The sequence below is a fragment of the Neopelma chrysocephalum genome, unplaced genomic scaffold (genome assembly GCF_003984885.1).
Source record: "Neopelma chrysocephalum unplaced genomic scaffold, ASM398488v2 Primary Assembly neopelma1_23, whole genome shotgun sequence".
Taxonomy (NCBI): domain Eukaryota; kingdom Metazoa; phylum Chordata; class Aves; order Passeriformes; family Pipridae; genus Neopelma; species Neopelma chrysocephalum.
This window is the reverse complement of record NW_020897691.1, coordinates 33,203,921-33,223,678: the sequence shown is the minus strand read 5'-3', so window position 1 is coordinate 33,223,678 and position 19,758 is coordinate 33,203,921. Positions and strand designations below refer to the sequence as shown.

Sequence of the window (19,758 nt, the reverse complement as noted above, 5' to 3'; positions counted from 1 at the left end):
CCTGAAACAAGACATATGAAAGGCTGTTTGAAGGTTCCTTAATTAATTAAAACTGGCAAACAATTTAAGTTAAATTTGTCTTAGCTATTAGACAAAATCTAGACGGCTTTCTGCAGCTCCTTGTAGCTCTGTTTTCTGTGACTTCCCTTTAGAAAAGCAGCAAAACTGACTTAAATGCAAAACATTACTAGGAGTCAAAAACATTGATGGGAAAACTAAAAGCAAAAACTTAACAGAGCTGCAAATATATTTTGCTGGTACACTGCACGTATAGTAAAAACCATCTGAATAGATTTTTGCTCATGGCTTTGACTCCCCAGTGAGAAAAAAATACCAGTGTATGAGATAACACCCTCCCCATCCCTCTGTGCATATATGAACATGTTATAAAAAAAATAATTTGACTGAATCTGGACAGTTTCTGCAGCCTAATCTTAATCATTGCTTCCCAGGCCAGATACTTTGGCCTAGCCAGACTGCTGCCAACCCCCATGCTATGCATACTGTAGCATCACCTACCACCTGCACAGCTGTGTCTTGTTCTAGTTGCTAAAATGCAGTAGAGCAGCAGTGATAAAAGTCCTTTCTGCTACTATTGATGCAAATGATGAGGTGCAGTGAGATGATATTGCAAAATGCGGCAAGATAACTAAATATGAGGATGTTTTCTTGTGGTCTTGTTCTCCTTCAACCTCTGTGACGCACTTCTCAAGCAACCTCAGCTTCCCCCGTTCTGTGGAGTAAACAATTCCCTCTTGCCAACCTACATATCTTTATGTAGTACACTTGCTCATCTCTTTTCTCTTATCCAAACTCATACTGGACTACCCCACTGCTGATGAATAGACATCATACTGTCTAATACAGAACATCTACATTTGTTCTCGATCTGTAGCGTTCTGTCTTTTCCTCACACCCTGTGGTGGTTTGAAACTCCCAAGGATCCAACTTTTAAGTTCAAGCCCCCCTCCCACAGTCTGCCCCTGTGAGAGGGTTTAGTGATGGTATGGACTTGATATCTTTTTCACTTCATGTGGAGAGTTTTCAGACAAAACACAACCATTTGTTATTGGGGGAAGGGAAAAATATTTACAAAGGTTTATTTACTCACACCCATATATATATATATATATTTACATTGAATTAAATTCTTCTTTTCCTTCAATAAAAGTCCAAGAAGGAAAGAGAAAAGTCTTTCTGTCACTGCACAGGCCACAGTTCCTTCGTTTCAGTTTTTTGTGGCACTGGTTAGTGTCCTTCATTTTCTTCAGGCAGCAGATTTAAGTATGGCAGTCAGGAGTTTGGTTCTTACTTTGTGGAAATTCCAACCCCGAGCCCGAGCCTTCGGGGGATTTCCTTGTAGATCTTCACTCCTCTTGGGGTAGAACATTGAAGGCAGCTTTTAGTTCAGTCTTACCAAAGCTCTTTTGCTCTGTCCCAGCTTCCCAGCATGATAGAAGCAGCAGCAACAGAGGGCATGGCCACCTCCCCTGTGTTCCATCCTGGTTCAGCTCTCAGAATGACTCCGGGTTCCTCGGCTCCTCTGTCTCACTCTAGCTGCTGCTGCATTTTGGGACTCCCTAAAGGTTTGGAAGTCCACCCCTCCTCTTCAACAGGTCTCTGAGTTTTGGGAAATTAATACAGTCTTACCCCAAACCAGCTCCGTTGAGTTTTCCTCTGTTTCGTTGCCAGCTCTCCCTCCTGCAGGAACATCTCTGCGTCCTTCAGCCGGCTTCATGTTATCTTGTTGCTACTGGCTATCTTTCTGGCTTTCAGCCATCGCTGTCTCTGTTCAGGACTGCTCCACTGCCGCTTTCAATGTTTTCTGCTGCTGCTGACAGTAAGGAAATTCTCCCACCTCTTGATTATGGGACCCGGTCCAGCTTTGACACTACACCGGGTCTCTCGTAGCCTCAGCTGGGGCTGAGGGCTCTTGGCCCCCAGAGGGGGCTCACTGGCCCCCTGCTTCCTCGTGGTTCAGATCATGGCTACCAACCTACTAAAAAACTACCTCACCACCTTCTCTTCCGTTGCTGTGGGTGTGAATTTCCGCAGGGCGCATATGAACCTTTGATTGGTCTAGTATTATCAGTGGGGCAAAACATTACTGCCCCAGAGAAAAGGTTTTTCAAACCACCACACACTCTTAATCTGAAACATAGTCAGCTCAGACTACTCTCCATAATTTCATATGCAAGCTAAATTTCATATTTTCTTTATGCATAAATGTCCCAAAGATTCAATCTGTTATGTACCTATATAAGTCTAAAATTTTCTCATGTGTTCCCTTCACCACTTTATCCCAACCACTGCAGTGGTCTTTGTTCTTGACCTGTATAACTATGCTTCATTGACATTCATTCTGAACAGCACTGCAAAGAGCATTCTTCCAATCCATCTCTCTGACTACACCAAATCTGACTAGGCACACTTTTATTGCTTTTCCATTTTATCTGTCATACCTTTCTGTATATTTCTGTGTCTGGATATTCCATGGTGTTTCTGCTAGGAGAACAGGGAGATATGGAGTTTAAAACCTTGATCCCAAAGACCACTTAGTTACTTTTCAGAATGCAAAGTCTCAGTGCTTCCTTTGTAAGTCCTGACCACAACACTTCCCTAAGAAGTGCTACTTATTTTAATGTGGAAATCTAAGTGAAAACATTAATGACAGCTTAAAGAAGAACTTGTTACAATGCCTCTGTGAAAGAAGCAGACCTATTAACACTTTTCTCTGAAAATGAAAGAGCTGGGATTTTCTGCTGTGCATGTGTTTTAAACACCAATATTACACTGCTGTATTGACCTGAGTGACAGCTCACTGCCCCCATTTGGGTGAAAAAGAAAGGGGAAACAAGGAGAGATAGCTCATGTCTGCAGCAGCCCAGTGTTACAGAGCTGTCTGGTGCTGGAGAGTTCCCCATAAATGAGCTCTCCGATCACTAAACAGTTCTGCTGCCCTGGCATAACCCATTCATCTTCCTCTCATTGCGAAGCCTGAGCTGTAGAAGTAACTACTGTCTCGGGTCTGTGTTCAGTCCCATACATGTACCTAGCCTGGCATATATGCCTGCTTCATGGTTTTTAATTAAAAAAAAACAAAAACAACATAAGTTAACTGAAACATCTTTGCACGTGCTTTACTGATGGGTCTCTGAGGCAAGAACAATGCCAGTAGAGAGGTGTGTGCTTCTGATTCTCATTGGCAGTCACACCTGAAAAATTACAGAAAGGCTGCTCCTCTGGGATGAGATGTCTTCTCTCTCTGTGTCTTTCTGAGCAACTTCTTAGATAATGCTTTTCAGTGTACTATTCATAGTCCTTATACTGATTTCATGCTGTTGCAATTTGATTGGCTTGGTGGACCTAATCTAACTTGGGCTCTATGGAATAGAGAGGATCTAATCCTTTCTCTGCGAATGCTTGTGACTTAGTATCACTTTCCTAGAGATGTATTTTTTAAATTAACTTTTTTTTCCTGACCCATTATAATGACAGTCACCACATGGACTGTTCATATTTTTGGATATAGACATATTTTGCCTGCATGGTAAGATATGCTAGAAATGCTGCCACTAGAAGACGCTATCACGTGTTTGCTACATAGTTAGGGGTGAATCAGTGAAAGAAGAGAGAGAAGCCATGGATCTAACTAGATATAAAACTAGTGTAATTAATCCAAGAACTTGAAATAACCTGTGGCCTATGCAGTTCATGTTTGCATTGGCCATTAGTCAAGGTATCTGTCTGGTTTGGCTCTTCTCCTGATGCTCATTTACAGCACCTACATCCTAATACCTTTTGGGATCATGGGCTGGATCAGCTTCAACCCTGACTATTTAGTACAAATATAGAAAACCCTAAAATAAGCTGCTCTATTCAAAATATATTGGTTGGGTGAGAATTAACCCCAGAATATCTCGGCATTTTGTTTAATTGGCTGTGAAACCTAGAAAAACACTTCCTCGTGTTCTAAAGGAACTGTCATATAAGTATACAATAAAATTAAACTAGTTCTGTTTGTTTATGAAAAAAGGGTCCTAAAGGGTCCTGCTTACAAATTGTGTAGTTATCAGAGTGAGTGACATGTTACGAATGTCTCAACAGGTGGAAGAGTTGATCTAATAATGAAAAAAAGAATACTCACAAATAATTTATTTGTCATATGGTGGGGGAAAAGAAGAGTGAATAATTTATGTGGTCAATATTATTCAATCATCAATAGAACTGGTAGAATTATTTATAAATTTACTTATGAATAATTTATTCATCAATTGATGGTAGGAGGAAATTAATGAAGTAAACAATATTCAAATAACTCTCAACGGGCTTTCAGAGGCAGACAGGACAGTCAGGGAGGAACTGGGAAAATGGAACCCTTTTGTCAGCCTCATGGCAGCCTGTGAACGATCACAGGGAATCATGAGAGGGAGCTGACCCATAGTCACTTCTGTAGCTTGCTGACAATAGTGACCTTCTTTCTCATTTACCCACCCAGGGCAACAGATCTGCAAAGGTACCGTGAGAGCACTGTGTGGTTCTTTACATCTTTGATGGTGGTGGGAAAGTGTATGGAAATTCTTGCTCTGGTGCTCCACCGGTTTCTGCTGTGATTGCTCGAGTCAGACGCTGCTTGCTCTGACATCGGCCAGCAGAGGCTGAGGGGCCACCTCAGCCTTTCAGCAGCTTGAAACTTTTCATGTAGCTGAGAAGTGTGCTGGGCTCTGCTCGTGTACACAAAGTAGGAGACAGAGGGTTTCCCTCAGGAAGTCATAGGACACTGTCCCCTGTTTCTAGACAAAAAAATGAAAATCCAAAGACATTTTAGAGAAAAAAAAATCTTGGTTGTGTAACTGAATTGTACTGTGCCAGAAAATATATAACAAAATGCTGACATGCAGAGTTGAAAATAACCCCATTGCCCACCATGTGTCTTCAGAACACGACTTCACACGGCTGCGACCATCAAAATCATTTCAAGACAAATCTTATCTGAATGTGATTTTTAGATTTCTTTACTTTAGTAACATCTTTCAAGTGTATCTGTGGGAGGGGGAGGTTTCTTGCTATGCAATGCATCCAGAAATATCCCACTGCCTTCAGATAGCATCCACTGATTTGCTCTGAGTTTGCTCTGCTACCATTGAATGAATCCCTAACAAATCCAGTCTGAACATTAACCAAGAGCCACAACAGAATAATTTTAATACAAATTACCCAAAAATGGTTTTTGTTGTGTTATAATCTCACATTGTAATAGCTGTCATAAAAATACAAAGTAGACATAAGGATGTGAGTAGAAGGGTTTTTTTCTGTTTTCAATGTATTAAGTTTAATGGCACATATATGTGCAGTTTGGGATAACAGATGCCCTTTATGAATAGACTAAGTGGAGGAATCAGCTGGTTTATGTTCTCCTTTCAACTCTCACCAGGATTTTTCCATTCCGTTCCTTTGTTAACTATAAACTGTAAGCACTGAAAATCAAAAAATGAGGGAAAGTTTATGAATTATAGTCACAGAGTTTATTAGTGCTCCGTGCTTATACTCTTGAGAGCCACTGGAGGAAGGGCTTTGAGCAATTTCCAAATTTTCAAATGTGTTCTCTATGTCTTTATCTCATTCAGCTTTTGATATGATGCATACATTATTTATCAGGACTACCATTATTGTGGTAGCTCGTGTTGTCCTCTGGCACCATATCTGCACAATGATATTCATTTTGCATTTGCAATTACTAAACTTAAAAGAAAACAGTTAATTCTTCCTCTATCCAGCTCTCTCATTTTGTAAAACGATGTAGGAGGGACCAAGGTGTGGACAGAATTTCATTTTGACCTTGAACTCTAATTACTGTTTTCATTCTTCCATTTCACCAGAAGATGTAAAAAAAGATAATGTAAGAAATATTTCTATATTTCTTTCTCTCTCTCTCTCTCTTTTTCTTTAGGTGTGAAGAAGAGATAGGAAATAAATTTTTCCACATCATAAATTCGCCATCAGAGCTTAGTGAATTATGTGCTATGCTAGTTAAGTTCAGAGAAGGACTTTTTTAAAGTATATTTTAAGTCTATCTCCATCTAGTTAATTTTTGAGGCCATCTCATAGCTTCCCAGTTGCAATAGCATCTGAATGGAACACCTCAATTACTTCCCCTTACAGCGTGTAAGAGAGAAACTAGTCTTTTTCCGCACCCAAACGTACAATATATTCTTAAGCAAATGTTCATTATGATTGACTTCCTCCTGTTTTATTTCAATACCATGCTTACATCTCTTCCTGCCATCTCTCACCCTGCACTGCTGATGCAATTACCAAGTAGCAGGCTACCAGGAAGATTTCCATTTCACAATATATACACTTAAAAGAATGTGCTAAAGAACTGGAGCCAGATCAGAGTTTAGCTTGGTGGAAAACTTTATCCTCACTGTTTGGTACAAGAGCAGACTCAGTTATACTGGTCCAAAATAATTTCCCCTCTGCTGGAAAGCACCAATGCAGCTCATCCCTCTCCTGCCTCTTCCCAGGGCTCCTTGACTGAAGCCCTCTTGCAAAAAAGGAGGAAGAAGATATTCTAGCAGGAGTGGGCTTGTGGTCATTTCTGTCCAGCTGTGGTTCACTTTGTGGAAAGACGACCTGGTGATATCTGCTTAATAATCCACATCTGTGAGTTGGTAACCATAATGAACAGCTGGCTGTGAAAGATTGTGATGGAGCTGCCTGTGCTTCAGAGCAGTGACACATTCCCACCTGAGGTCCCAGGCAGGATGGGGGATGGATGGCAGTGCCACTCTCCTCCTGTGCTGACAGCCACTCAGACAAACAATTTGCCTCCTGGCACCTCTGCAACAGGCCCCATTTTCTGCAAATCCTAGATCACAACCTAGAATCAGTATTACAGTATTATCTCACATTATTTTTCTAGTACCAGTTATGGATTAATTCACTGATTTCTTTCAAGTGTCACTCTGTCCTATCTGCAGGTTCACTTTAATCCTTCAGTCTTTGAAGATGTTTCTCTCATGACTGTATGAACATTCTTGCTGCTAACTAACCAGCTTATTTTTCTCTAGATATATTTGTGGGTTGTGTGCATTAATATACTAATGTCCTGTATTACTTCCTTGAGCAATTCTCATTCTTGAGAATGGCAGGCACTTTTACTCTTCTGTGTTTGATTAAATTTAATGTATTTAGTACGGGACTGATCACAAATAAGAATCCAAGGGGGTGTGATGATGTGAGTGCCCATGTTGTTGTGATCAACAGAATGAGACTTCTGGAGAGTGTTGTATGAGATAGAGCACCTCTTACCTCCAAGTTAATGGTCCTAATGTTGTCTATTTAATAGTTGCCTAACAGACTGCAGTAGTAGACATGACTTAATGTTGTATTAGGTGTGGTAAAGAAGTCACTAAATTCTGTTTTATAAGATACATGTATATAGTAGGTAAAAAATGTACCATGGAGCTGAAGTTTAATACATGCAGAGAACCTTGTTTTCCATTGTAACACATGCTTCTATCTTTCCCCCTGGTAGGAATAATTTTTTTTTGGCTCTGAAAGTTGTTAGTTCAGTGTCCCCACCAGCTAAATCTACCTCCAAAAAATCTGCCAAAATAATATCAGCAATAGCAGGTTTATCAAACTACCCCATATCAGAGGAACCAGTCCCATGGTCCTGCTGTAACACCAGGAGCAAAATGTTTAGGCAAGTACACGTGTCCTATTGATTCTTTGCTATGAGGTGACTGCTCCCCACTGCTCTCTGATTCTCCCCAGATGTGTGTTGCTAGGAACCCTGTCCAGTGGAGAAGGTGTCAGGCTCCTGCCCAATCTGCCCACATTCCCAGGCCACCAGGGGCAAGCCATATAGCTGATTCCTCTGCTGCCAAGTCCAGTCTAGTAAGACCCAGTGAGGGAGCATTTCCCTGCACCGGCCCACCTTGAGATTCCTAGGGGCTCCCTGTGCTATTTATATATATGGGTTGTGGATCTATGCAGGGGTCCTTAGGCTAGTGTTACTTAAAACTGGCACTAAGCATCATTCTGCCTAGCTTACCCCAAAAGGTGCCATTCCACATCAGTTTACACAACACCCAGCTTCAGCCTTTATTCACACTGTTGTGTGAAGAACAGGGCTGACTAAAAAGAAACCAACACTCCATGTACATTCACACTCCTTGTCCAAAATCCTCACAGCTGTATCAGGATATGTTGGAGAAACCAGACGTAGAACTATGAATGTGTTTGTAACCTTTGATGCACCAGGCAAAAAAAGAAGGAAAAAAAAAAATCTCTTTTATCTCTAGGACTTCTAAAAATTTCTTTCCATCTATGAAAATAACAAATACTTGCTTTCAAATTAAGTCTGTCAGCTGAACATTAATGAAATACTGAAAAATGACTAATATTTAGTTTGCAGTATAAAGGTAAAACAAAGGAAAATAAGCCATCCGCTCAATTGTGTCCTGTCAGTGAGAGACTACTCTGCACAGGGCTGAGTATCCTGCTCCTTCTGAGGTCACTGAAGGAGCCAGCCCTGGCACATGGAGCCTCTGTAAAGATATAAACACTATATCTGTTATTCCAGTCTCTGTAAAGATATAAATGTTACACAGCAAGAACAGCTGCCAAGCTTATCCCTTGAACAAACAGAAGATAATGCAATTGAGTTTGCTTTTGGCCAAGGAAGGTCTGGCTTAATGCTTTAGACAGAAATGTGGATCAGATGTCTGATACCAGCTTAATACCTGGAATTCTAGAGCAGGCTCTAGCCGCTATCTTGCTGCATTCCTACACATTTCCAGCAGTGCCCCAGCATCCAAGCCTTGATGGCTGCAATGCTTTAAGAATGCCGCAGTCCCTCCTGCTTGTAGCTGTCTCTCAGGTTGCAACTTTGAAAAGATAAACTCATTCCACTGACAACTTCTTCCTTTGTTCAGGGTTACCATTTTCTTCTACCAAAGCCTTCCATTTCCAGATAACAGAACTAATAGAGCTGAGATATCTGCTGTGACTCAGAGTGCTTTGAGCTGCACCAACTATCTGCTTATAGGAAGGCAGATCGGTTTCAAATTCCTACACAAGAACAATCCTATTATTATTGCTAATTAATAGTAGGCAAGGACACAGACCCATTCCAGACCAAATTCATGGCTAGGCTTCGCAAACAAAGATTTAGGAAGACCGAATTAAGTTCCAATCAAAAAATGTCAAATGTGATTTTTAATTGATTGCATTTTAAAATCAATCAGTCAGGTTGAGTGTGTTTTTTTCACAAGATCTTACTGGTGCTTGTCTTTTTAGGGAGATTGAAACAGAACTGTGGAGTTTCGTTTGTTTTGTTTTTGTTATTGTTTGTTTTTTTTAATGGCATCGATTTTTTAAAGGGAAGATCCATTTAAATTAAAATTTTACAGTGATATTTGTCAAGCTCATGTTCCTCTGGATGTTTTTTATGAAGCTATGTGGAAAGAAAGATGCTCTATGTGCTTACTATCTCCCAAAAGGCCAGATGAAGTTAAAATGAACCTCTGAGCCTGCTAGCACGTACAGACCCCATGGGCCTCCTAAATTCCTGCTCAGCAAAGGCTGCTTCACACTGAGAAAACAAAATATCATTGCCTTTCTTCAGAATTGCAGATTAAGTTTTCCCTGGTTCCCCCTTTCTGAGAATCAGACTCCAGCATAACATATATGGGTGCTAAAGAGCCGAGATGGCTGATGAAGTTTTAACATCAGCACTCCAGTCAAGTGCAGCATGATACAATAAAACTTTTTCACCCCCACCCCTTCTGTGTGTTACACTTATAGTTTAATCAGGGCTTCTGGCTTTCCTCTTGCCCAGCTTTCAGGGAATTGTTGGATAGCAGGTACCTGCAATTGGCTAAGAACATTCATAATTAGAAGATGGGACATTCTACGTTGCACCTTGATTCAGACTGTGACACAAACTCTTGGGAAGTTACAATCTTGGGGAGTTAAATCTTTAATGCTACAGGGAACAGCTATTGCAAAAGTCTAAGTCTCCAAATTCCTGAGCTCTGGATAGCTCATGACTGTATTTCAAGAAGAGGTTAGTAAGGAAAGAATACAATATAGATCAAGCACTCCACACTATGAAGGATGAATGAAGGCATCCCAAATAATAATAATTTTAGATCAGGGGAAGTCAATACAATATGACAAATGCAACACTGATACAGGTAAATCTGTTGCTGAGTGAGCCTTTGGAAAAACAGGTTAATATCAAACCAATCATTCATTAATATGGAATAACCATAAAAATGATGAGTTTCGGTATCAGAACGCAAAGATTTTGGATAAAGACACATTATATTCTTAGCAAAAAACCCCAAATCTACATATCATTGAGACTGAAAAATCAAATTTATGTCTCAGGCACAAAAAATATCAAACACTTTGGGACTTACCTGATGGAAAGAGTGTCTTACACTGGTACGTACAATAACAGAGAGGTCTTCTCGTTACCTGGGACCCCAGACAGATGTCCTTGTCTACAATATACGTTATTTTTTCTATCATTATTTCTCCATGTTCCTAAAACACAGAAGAATTACTATCTATCTCTTTCTTGCTATTTCCTTCTAAATATGAAGAAGGACAGAAACTGTCTTTGATGTGTTACGTTCCAGCATTTCTAATCAGGTGACATCTCTCTGCTGTGAGTTGAAGGCCATGCTCCCAAGTGACACTATGGTGCAGACAGGTCTGTAACTTCAGTGCGGCTCCAAGACTCATCCTCCAGAATGCAGTTTTCCTCTCTGAAGAACATACCTATCAGTCAATAACTGTTCTTCTCAATTCTTGCTTTTAGGAGAGGTGGAAAACTCATTATATTCTTCTTGCACTCTCTATGTTTTCTTTAACTAAATTATATTTGCCACTGTAAAAGACCTATTGATTAATTTAATAGATCTTTTGTTCTTTCCACAGGTTAACACCTTACCTTTTATTTTACTTTCATGTGCAATCTTCACTTCAGTCTATTTAAGCATTCTGAAAGCTTTATAGCATTTTTAAACTCTTCATTCTTTTGTCCCTTATGGATAACTCCGGGCAGGGGTGAAATCACAGAAGGACTCAGCAACTACCAGCTACAAACAGACCCCTTCCCCCCCTAGAGTGGTGTCTGATGCAAAGATGACAAGTGCCAAAAGTACTTGTCACTCAGAAAGCTTGCATCACGATCGCTGGGCTAAAAGTCGACTCCAAATCCCAATGGGGCTGGGTAGGAATACATATAATTTTCCTTTTTCATTAGCAGAAAAAATTCGACACCACTTCTTGTGATGTCATCACTACTTTGGCTAGAGCCTTGGGAAGTCAGTCTTGGTGTGAAGTTGCATTAAAATATGAAGATTTCAATGGAGGCAGCAAGAAGACAACTAAAATACCAGTATGATAATCTGGTGAGCACAACGTCAGGGTAGGAAAAGCAGGATGCAATGCTTAACGATACAAGTATCTCCTTGGTCAGTGCCCTAAATGCCAAAAGTCTCATCAAACAATTTAATAGAGACAGAAATTTTGTTTTAGAGCCACATGGTGGAAAGTCATATTCCCCTATATATTAGCCTTAAAGCATGACCTCGCAATGTGCACTGTTCACACTGAACTGAATATCTAGAGTTTTTTACAAATTTTCCATCTGCATACAGCAATTTGTTTGTTGATGTTTAGACATGATTGACATAATTTGACAATCTGGCTTATTAGTTTACTTTGTAACTATGTAAAACATTGACAATGATTACCCCAGTCGACTGAGGACATGCTTCTTGTGACACAGTAAACAAATGTAGCAAAGGAGGCTTTTTCCAAATGATTGCTCCAACCGCCTAACCAGAATGCTAACTTATTTCATCAGGCTTGCACTACACTGAGCGTCTTAATGAATCCTCAAGTCACACAGCTCCATCTCTTGAGCCTGAGGTACAGTAGCTAGAATTGTATGCCTATGGACTTTTCTCCCATCTTTAGCAGCATGCTGCATTATAATGAACCTATTTATTATACTGGCAGCAAAAAGACATTTCTTTGAAAAAAAAGTATTTCAGAGATTTGGTTTCAAAACCTAACAAACTCCTTAGAGGAGTGCTTCTTCCTATAAATCAGTGCCCCTTAATGGAAAGAACATGATGAAAGAATGAGTAATGGTAGGTTAAAAAATAGGGATAAATCAGTTTTCTCATTAACCTGCTTGCACAGTAAATTCTCTGAGCTCTGAAGGCCAGGATTTAAGACAGTTCCTCTAAATCAAAGGGTTCTTATGAATCCTGTTCTCCAGCTCCCTTCTATAAGTTATGTTTGGGTAGTCAATGACTACCCAATGTTTTTCAGGTCTTCACAAATATCTGCACTGACTTATTTGGAGAAAATAACACATGGTGTTCACAGGTGAAAAAATCATTACCTTAGTTTTGGTGCACCTAATTACAATAAGTCTCTATCATACTCACCACCTACCTAACTATCCGGGGAACTGGCAGTGTTTAACAATGAAGAAAAGAGTGCTCCAGTGTCCAATTAAGGTTTTCTTTGAGGATTAATAAATCATGTCGCATCAGCCCCACTGACTCAGAGGTGTTAATCTTCACCTTATCACTCTAATCTTACAGCCAAATTCTGCAGATCAAGAGCAGCAGAACGGTTGAGTTAATTGTTCCATTAGGCTGATGAAGTCTTTATACCCGTATCCAACCATACAGTATTCCCTGAATGTGTTTACATGCTCTGTTACAGAGCAGAAAACAAACAATAAAAAGACTGCTACAGCTATTTGGGATAGATGACCAGTAGCTCGGACTTTGCTCCATACTCAGCTCTTTTGCTAAGACTATGCTGCATTCACATACTGTAACAAGGTACCGAGAAGATGTTAAACAGTCAAGAGAGGTTTTAGCACATCTAAATGCAGTTGTAAAAGGAATTAAATCATGTAGTCAATAACGGAAAGAAGACTTAACAGTTGTCTGCCCTGTAAACAATATCCTTGATTAGAAGGCATAAACAATACTGTTTTATTTAAGGGCAAGGATCCAGATGTTCCACTGTGAAGAGTTTTTCTCATCGACATGTCTAGAGTAATCATAGAGAGCATGGCAAATTGAGTTAAAATATGCTCCTAAGCACTACAATAAATTAGAAATCACATTTTAACTTGCTCCCAGCCTACATTTATTTGCTCTTGTTTCTAAGTAATCAGACAGGCTAAATTCTTTTGGCATGAGCATTCACAAAAACTACTGAGCTTACACTAAAAATCCATTTCATAACCATTGCTTTTCAAACAGTTCCCTCTCCTGATCTGAGTTAAACAGGAAAGGAAATGGGAATTGATACCTTTCAGGGTCACATACTTCTGTGCCACTGAACAAAGCGGGAGAAAGAGAGAGAGAGAGAGGGATGGGATCAAAGATGGAATAATTTCTGGGGTAGGTAGAGGGAAAAGGGAGGAGGGCTGAATTTCTGAAAGGCTTTTGAATGCTTTATTCCTATTCACTCAATATTTCCTTCCCTCTATCTGTCTTCTTTTCTTCTAAAAAAAACACAAAACTTTGCTTTCCCTCTCCCCACTCTGTCACACCACCAAAGCAATGGGACTCAAACTTTTCCCTCTTCCAGGTGTGAGAGACTAAGTACTTTTTTGAATTCAGGAGGACAGAAGCATGTGCTTGAAAGTTTTAAAAGAAGGTTGAAGAGCTGGGTTAGAGGAGAGGAAAATGAATAACGTTTTCTTTTCCTGTTTCTCTTTTCTCTAAAATGTGTCACATATGTTATTTTCTGAAACTCATGCACAGCCTCTCCTTTTATGCCTTGAATTCACTCCTGAATGTAACACCTGAACAAGCAAAGAAAACATTGAACAACAGATTTGTTTATATTGTTTGTCATAGAGATCTCTCAGAGAAAGCGGAGCTCTTGGACAACCACTGTTTCATCCATATTATTATTTCCTTTCTTTTGCATATTGGAGATATTTCAAACAGATTCATTTAAAAATAAAAACAGATAAGCTATTATCATGTCTATCCCCTGTGTGCTGTTCTGAGAAATGGGACATATCATTATAATGACTTCAAAGCATTTAATCTGTAAAAAAGACAAGTGACTTACACATAAAAGTGTGCATCTTATAAAGCACATAGATTGGATCATTTAAATGATTAATTTAACTAATACAGTTTTGAGATAAATTGATTTGCCTCTCTTCCTCTACTTATCATTCTTTATTCCCTTCAACAATTTAGCATTCAACAAAATACTACCAGGCATACAGCATTCCCAAGGTCACTCTTCTAACCCTCCTTCAAGACCCCCATTAAAACCCTCTTCTAGTATATGACTATGAACAAAACAAAATTAATCTTCCCTTGCCCTCCAACCTAAGAGGATTCAAACTCACATATCTCCCCTCCCAAGAGAATTGCATCCTCTTCATCTATGTGCTGGTGTCTTTTTGTATGCACATGCATATGTGAATACCCAGAGATAGAGAGATGGACAGAGCACTCTGAGCTGCTCCTAAGCAAGCTCTTTTGTTTTACATTAAATGATTAAGAATTTCTTAAGCCAGAGAGCAGGACAGAGCATGACCATAGGGTAGCAATTAGGGTACTCATATGGGAAAGTGACTTATTTTCTGCTCTTCGCTTCAAAGACTACTTGCTATTTAAACCCATGACTGCTCCGAGTCCTTCCCTCTACCCTGTCTGGTGAAGCATGTGAACCCTCACCTTCCAGGTGGCTGGTTAGGTAAAGCAGGAAGACTCCCAGGAAAAGAGATCTTTGCTGCAGCTTGTGTCTGCATTGGGGCAGCTTCTGCTACTGACTGTGCTAGGTCATTATCTGGTCAGGTCACTGCCTCAATGAATACCCCAAAAAGTCAAATAGTGTCTCAGAAAGCTCAGGACTCAGGTACAACTGTGTTGCTTTTATACTGTACTGGTGTTAGACTGGATTCTTTTCCCATGGGTTGGAGGAGATGCTAGAACTGGGACAGTGCTTTTCTTTGTGCAAGCTTTAAGAAAAGTTTTGGCACCTTAGGTAAGAGTCCTAGCACAAACCAAAGATCCCTAGTCCTTAAAGCTGAATTCTCAAACAAGGCAACTCCCCATCCATTTTTCTAGCCATGCCATTTTACAGAGGTACCTTCAGAACATGTGTAAGGCTATGGTTAATTATTGCCAACAGCTAGGTCACTCAGCTAGGTCATCGAGATTCTAGTCCTTGCTCCAGAACAAATAATTAATCGCACTGTGTGAATGAATGAATGAAAAAAGTATCAAGGAAAAATGTGAAATACCATTGTGTCTGATTCATAAAATACACAAAGAAGGCTCGACACCAAGCTGTAGGGTAGAGTTTGCAGTCAAGATCATCAAGAGAAAGGAGATGTTTGTCTGGCCAGAGGCAGATGCCTCTTTCCCATTCATTTCATTCCTGGTTAGTTCACGTGGCTTCCTGCACAGTTCCAAGGTGGAGCACCACACCAGGGAATTAGAAGTTCAGGACATGCTAGTTAAACCCTCTGCATATCAGTACCTGCGTTCTACATGCCTAAGCATCTAAGTGGGTCTGATTTACAGCTCTTCTCCTGTGTAATTCTTAAGATGTACGGAAGAAGTAAGTGTTTCCAAAGTTGGCTAAAGTCACTGATATTTAATTGTTGTGTCGAGAATAGAGAGGTGTGAGACAGCACTGAAAATTGTGGTGGTAACAAAATAAAATCATTTACACAGAGAACATTACTGTGAGACAACTAAAATGTTTGGAAAGTAGTTAATGTCAGATCATTCCCATTCATACATTTTTAAAATAGATTTTTAAAATGTATCCATTTCACAAATGTTTTGCCTTTCATATTTCTTGTTAGTTTCTTTTGCTGTAGAATTCCACTGAGTGAATATCTCTGCACATTATGCACAGAACATATCAGTGGAATAGTTTTATATCTTCACCTGTCTCCCTCTGCCTGAATTTTAACAATAATAAATCTGAATGGTCATAACACAAAATTGAAAGCAAGCTGCCTGACAAACCAGGCAGAATGCATGAACAACTCAGTATTGCCTTATTTTCCAGATTTGTGACAAATTGCATCTAGTTTATACAGAAGATGTTACTACACTCATGCTTCTTCAAAAAATCAAAAAAGTTACTACATTATGGTTCTCACTCTGTTTGGCAACAAAATGTTAAAAAAAAAAAAAGAAGGAAAAAGAAAATAAAGGATCAAAAGCCTGTCTGACACAATCAAAAATAAAAGGGGAGCCAACCATGTGTACATGTCTCACTGAATAACTTTCAGTTCATCAATAAGCCCAAATAAGCAGGCATCCATTTATAACTCAGTTGCAGCCTCTAATAGAAGGCCAAATTCAATTTGCTGGAGTATTAAAAATGAACTTTCATTTTAATCACCTGAATCTCATCAATATGAAATTGATCAGAGTACTTCCACACACTTAATATGTTTGGAGTTGTACTTTAGATGTGTCAAGCATTTTGCTAGTTTGGGGCACTTTTTTCTGCCAGTAGCTGGAACTGCCATTTTGTTGCTGAGGTGCTTGGTCTGGTTCCCTCTACAGGTTACAATTTAATTTCTCCATTTATTTATTTTCAGTTTGAAATAGTTCTTTTGTCACCCCAGGAAGACTACAGTTGAGGTAAGGATTTTTTGTGACTAGATATAGATACAGGAGAAATGTGGTTTTTTTCATGGAAAGAGGCCAGTAGAGATGGATGAACGGAGAGAAGGAAGCCACTACCATAGATGGAGCAATGTTTCTTCTGCCCAGGAAGCAAAGCTAGGAGCTCTGGAAGTACCCAAAGCCTTTAAAAGTGCCAATAAAGTTAAAAAAAAAAATCTATCACAGCCTGCCTCCACACAAAATACAACCCTCCCTTGTGAATCGCTGTTCATTCTTAGAAGATCAGAGCTGCAATGGGCTGTCTGCCACATCCTGTTGTCACCTCTAAGTGAGGTGTAAGCAACTAGTTGCCAAATTTGGTGGCACAGATTGAGAAAAGCTTATCTTGGCTACAGAGAAGGAATTTTTGTCAAAGACCTGGAAGAATATTACTTTTTAAGAGTTAGCAAGGTAGAAATTTTAGTTAAAAGGGCCTTGCTGCAGTTTGTAATCTAAAATAAAAAGCTATAACATTGATTTTGAGCACAGTGGTTATTGCTGTTTGCATCTGATTCTTCAGGGGAGAAAACATAGGCAAATGCTAGCTGTATTTTCCTAAACTGCCTTCTGTGTCCCAGATAAGAATGGTGCAAACTCAACAAATAGTATATTTGGATTACTCTTCAGAGCTCACTCATTTCTCTTCTGCTAGCCTTCACTCAAAAGTGAGGCTTTTTTAGGTCTTCTACCTGAAAACTTCATCTTTCTAAAGGGAAATTCTTGCCAGGTCTACTCCAACTGAGTGCACACCTCTCTAGGGACAACAGGATGCCCTTTCTGCCCTTTCTTTGTCCTTGGCTCTCACTGAGTATAATTTATATTGCTACACAAATCTATTGCAAGCAAAGATTTTTTTGAGAAAGATTTTGGTCTACTCTGCAAGTATGAGACTGCAAGCTCAGCCCAGCAAATTTATCTTCTCTAACATTTGATTTCTTCTCTATCATTTCTTTTTCTACACCTAACAATTTTCTCAAAAAAACAAATTTTGTCAATAGCTGCTCTCAGCATGCTGTCCATATTACCACAGTAAAAGAAGTAAATTTGATGTCTGGACATATATAGTCTTGTGGAAAAGGGTCTTACTTCACTCACTGACAAGCCTAGAGGTATAGCTAACAGCATTTCCCAAGTGGGGTGGCCTTGCTTAAAAAAAAAAAGAGAAGAAGAAAAAGAAAAAAATCAATATTGACTCTTGACACATTTTCATTTACATCACCGTATGGCTTTCAGTCTGAGCACAAATCAATAAGCAGCTTTTAACACTGCTCAACTAGTTTGTTCTATGTAAAAGAAGAGAGATTTGCCTCAAGTGGCTTGTTTTTCCCTTTGGGGTCCAGGTAGACTCTCCACTACTAACAGTGTGTGATTCTTCGAAACGAAGTTGAGTTTGTTTGACTGCTCTTTCTGTGACTGATCAGAAGAGCTTGAACTGTAATATTAATCACACAATGTTTTCTTCATCACCACTTACAGTCCATTGACTTTGTACTTAGTGAAAGCGTCTCAAGCAGCCAACTCAATGTTACCAGAGGGCAAGAAGTCAATAGGAGGAAGAAAGATGTAGTTTCAAAACACACAGAACACAGCCTATGGAGCTGCTGACACACACACACACATCAGGCACTTTATCACACTGCAGGTGCGCTGTTGCATGTTTTTATTTGCATGATGAAGGCATCCACACTGCCTTTTGTTCAGCCTCCTCACCTAACTGCAGCTTTTCCTTCAATCTCAGGTTTACGCGGAAGGTGTAGGGACCAGGTAGTTTCTCCAAATTGCACTAGATTCGGCAACTATTTAGTTTCTATTTAACTCTCTACATATTTTGTCAGAGAACTGATCCATGAAGTAGGCATCTTCTGTCTCAAGATATACTGATGAGTGCTACTCAAATGCCAGGCATATGTCATGCTAATAATACTGCCCATATTCTTAACAAATACCAGTTTACCTAAGGTATGATTAATGCTATTTTAATAGACATTGGCATACAGTGGGCCTTCTAAAACCACATCTTCATCACACATTGATTTTTGAATATAGAAGAGTGGGAGTCAAGATACTCAGAGGTACAGCATTATGAGCTTTGTTTCCTAGAGTCTCAGCACACCACCTCAGAGAATTTTTAGCTCATGAAGCCTCCACAGAAGTTTTCACACTAAAGACGTGCATGCAATATTGAAAACAAGAGCCTAGAGGATTCATTTTTTGCATGTAATACCTTAGAAATGTTCTTTTCTAGAAGCAGACTCCATGTGAAGCTCAACACGCCATAAAATGGGCAATCATCTCTTTTCTATGGCACATTTTAGACACGCATGAGCAGAGTCTTCCCACTTGTATAAAGCAGCTCGTTGACCACCCTTATTGCTTTCATGGGGATTCTCCCTAAATAAAATGGATTCCTCAGTAGTGCAGAACTGATGCAACACCCAGCACAATGTTGTCTCCACTTCTCTGGGCTCTTTGGGATGAGGTCTCTAATTTTCTACATACATAGACACACTTAATATTAATATATTGTATAGTAAAAGAGGACATGCTCATACTAAACAAGTTTGCTATCACTTTATTAAGCAAAAGCATGGGTTTCTTCTCTGTGAATGAACCAAGGTTTATTCAAGACTCTGCTTTCAGTGGATAAATTTAGTCTCATTTGGATGAAACACACTGAGAATATTTTACTTTAGATAGATTTCCACAGACTGACACACAGCTGTATGAAACAGCTGTCAGTCTTAGACCATGCAAATCAATTTTGATTTAAACATCCAAGTTTTCTCTTGACATTTGTTTCTTATTAGTTTAGAGTTACAGGACAACCTGTGTTTCCCAATGGAAAAGAATCATAATCAGAATAAAGAAGGACTTTCAAGGACACTCACAGAGATCAGTCAGTCAAGACTTTCTTTAAGTCTGTATTCTTATTCTGTTACAGGGTATTCAAACCGGGTTTTATCAAATCAGTGAGGGAAAAAGTAAAATTAACTCTCAATTCAAAAGCATCCAAACATTAATCTGGAAATCAACTCTGAAT

The 19,758-nt window shown here is 39.5% G+C and overlaps 1 protein-coding gene across 4 annotated transcripts in view; it reads right to left on the bottom strand.

Moving 5' to 3' along the window:
* Positions 1–19,758, bottom strand: part of HS3ST5 (heparan sulfate-glucosamine 3-sulfotransferase 5) — a 202,311-nt gene that overhangs the window by 14,018 nt on the left and 168,535 nt on the right. The window lies entirely within an intron of this gene.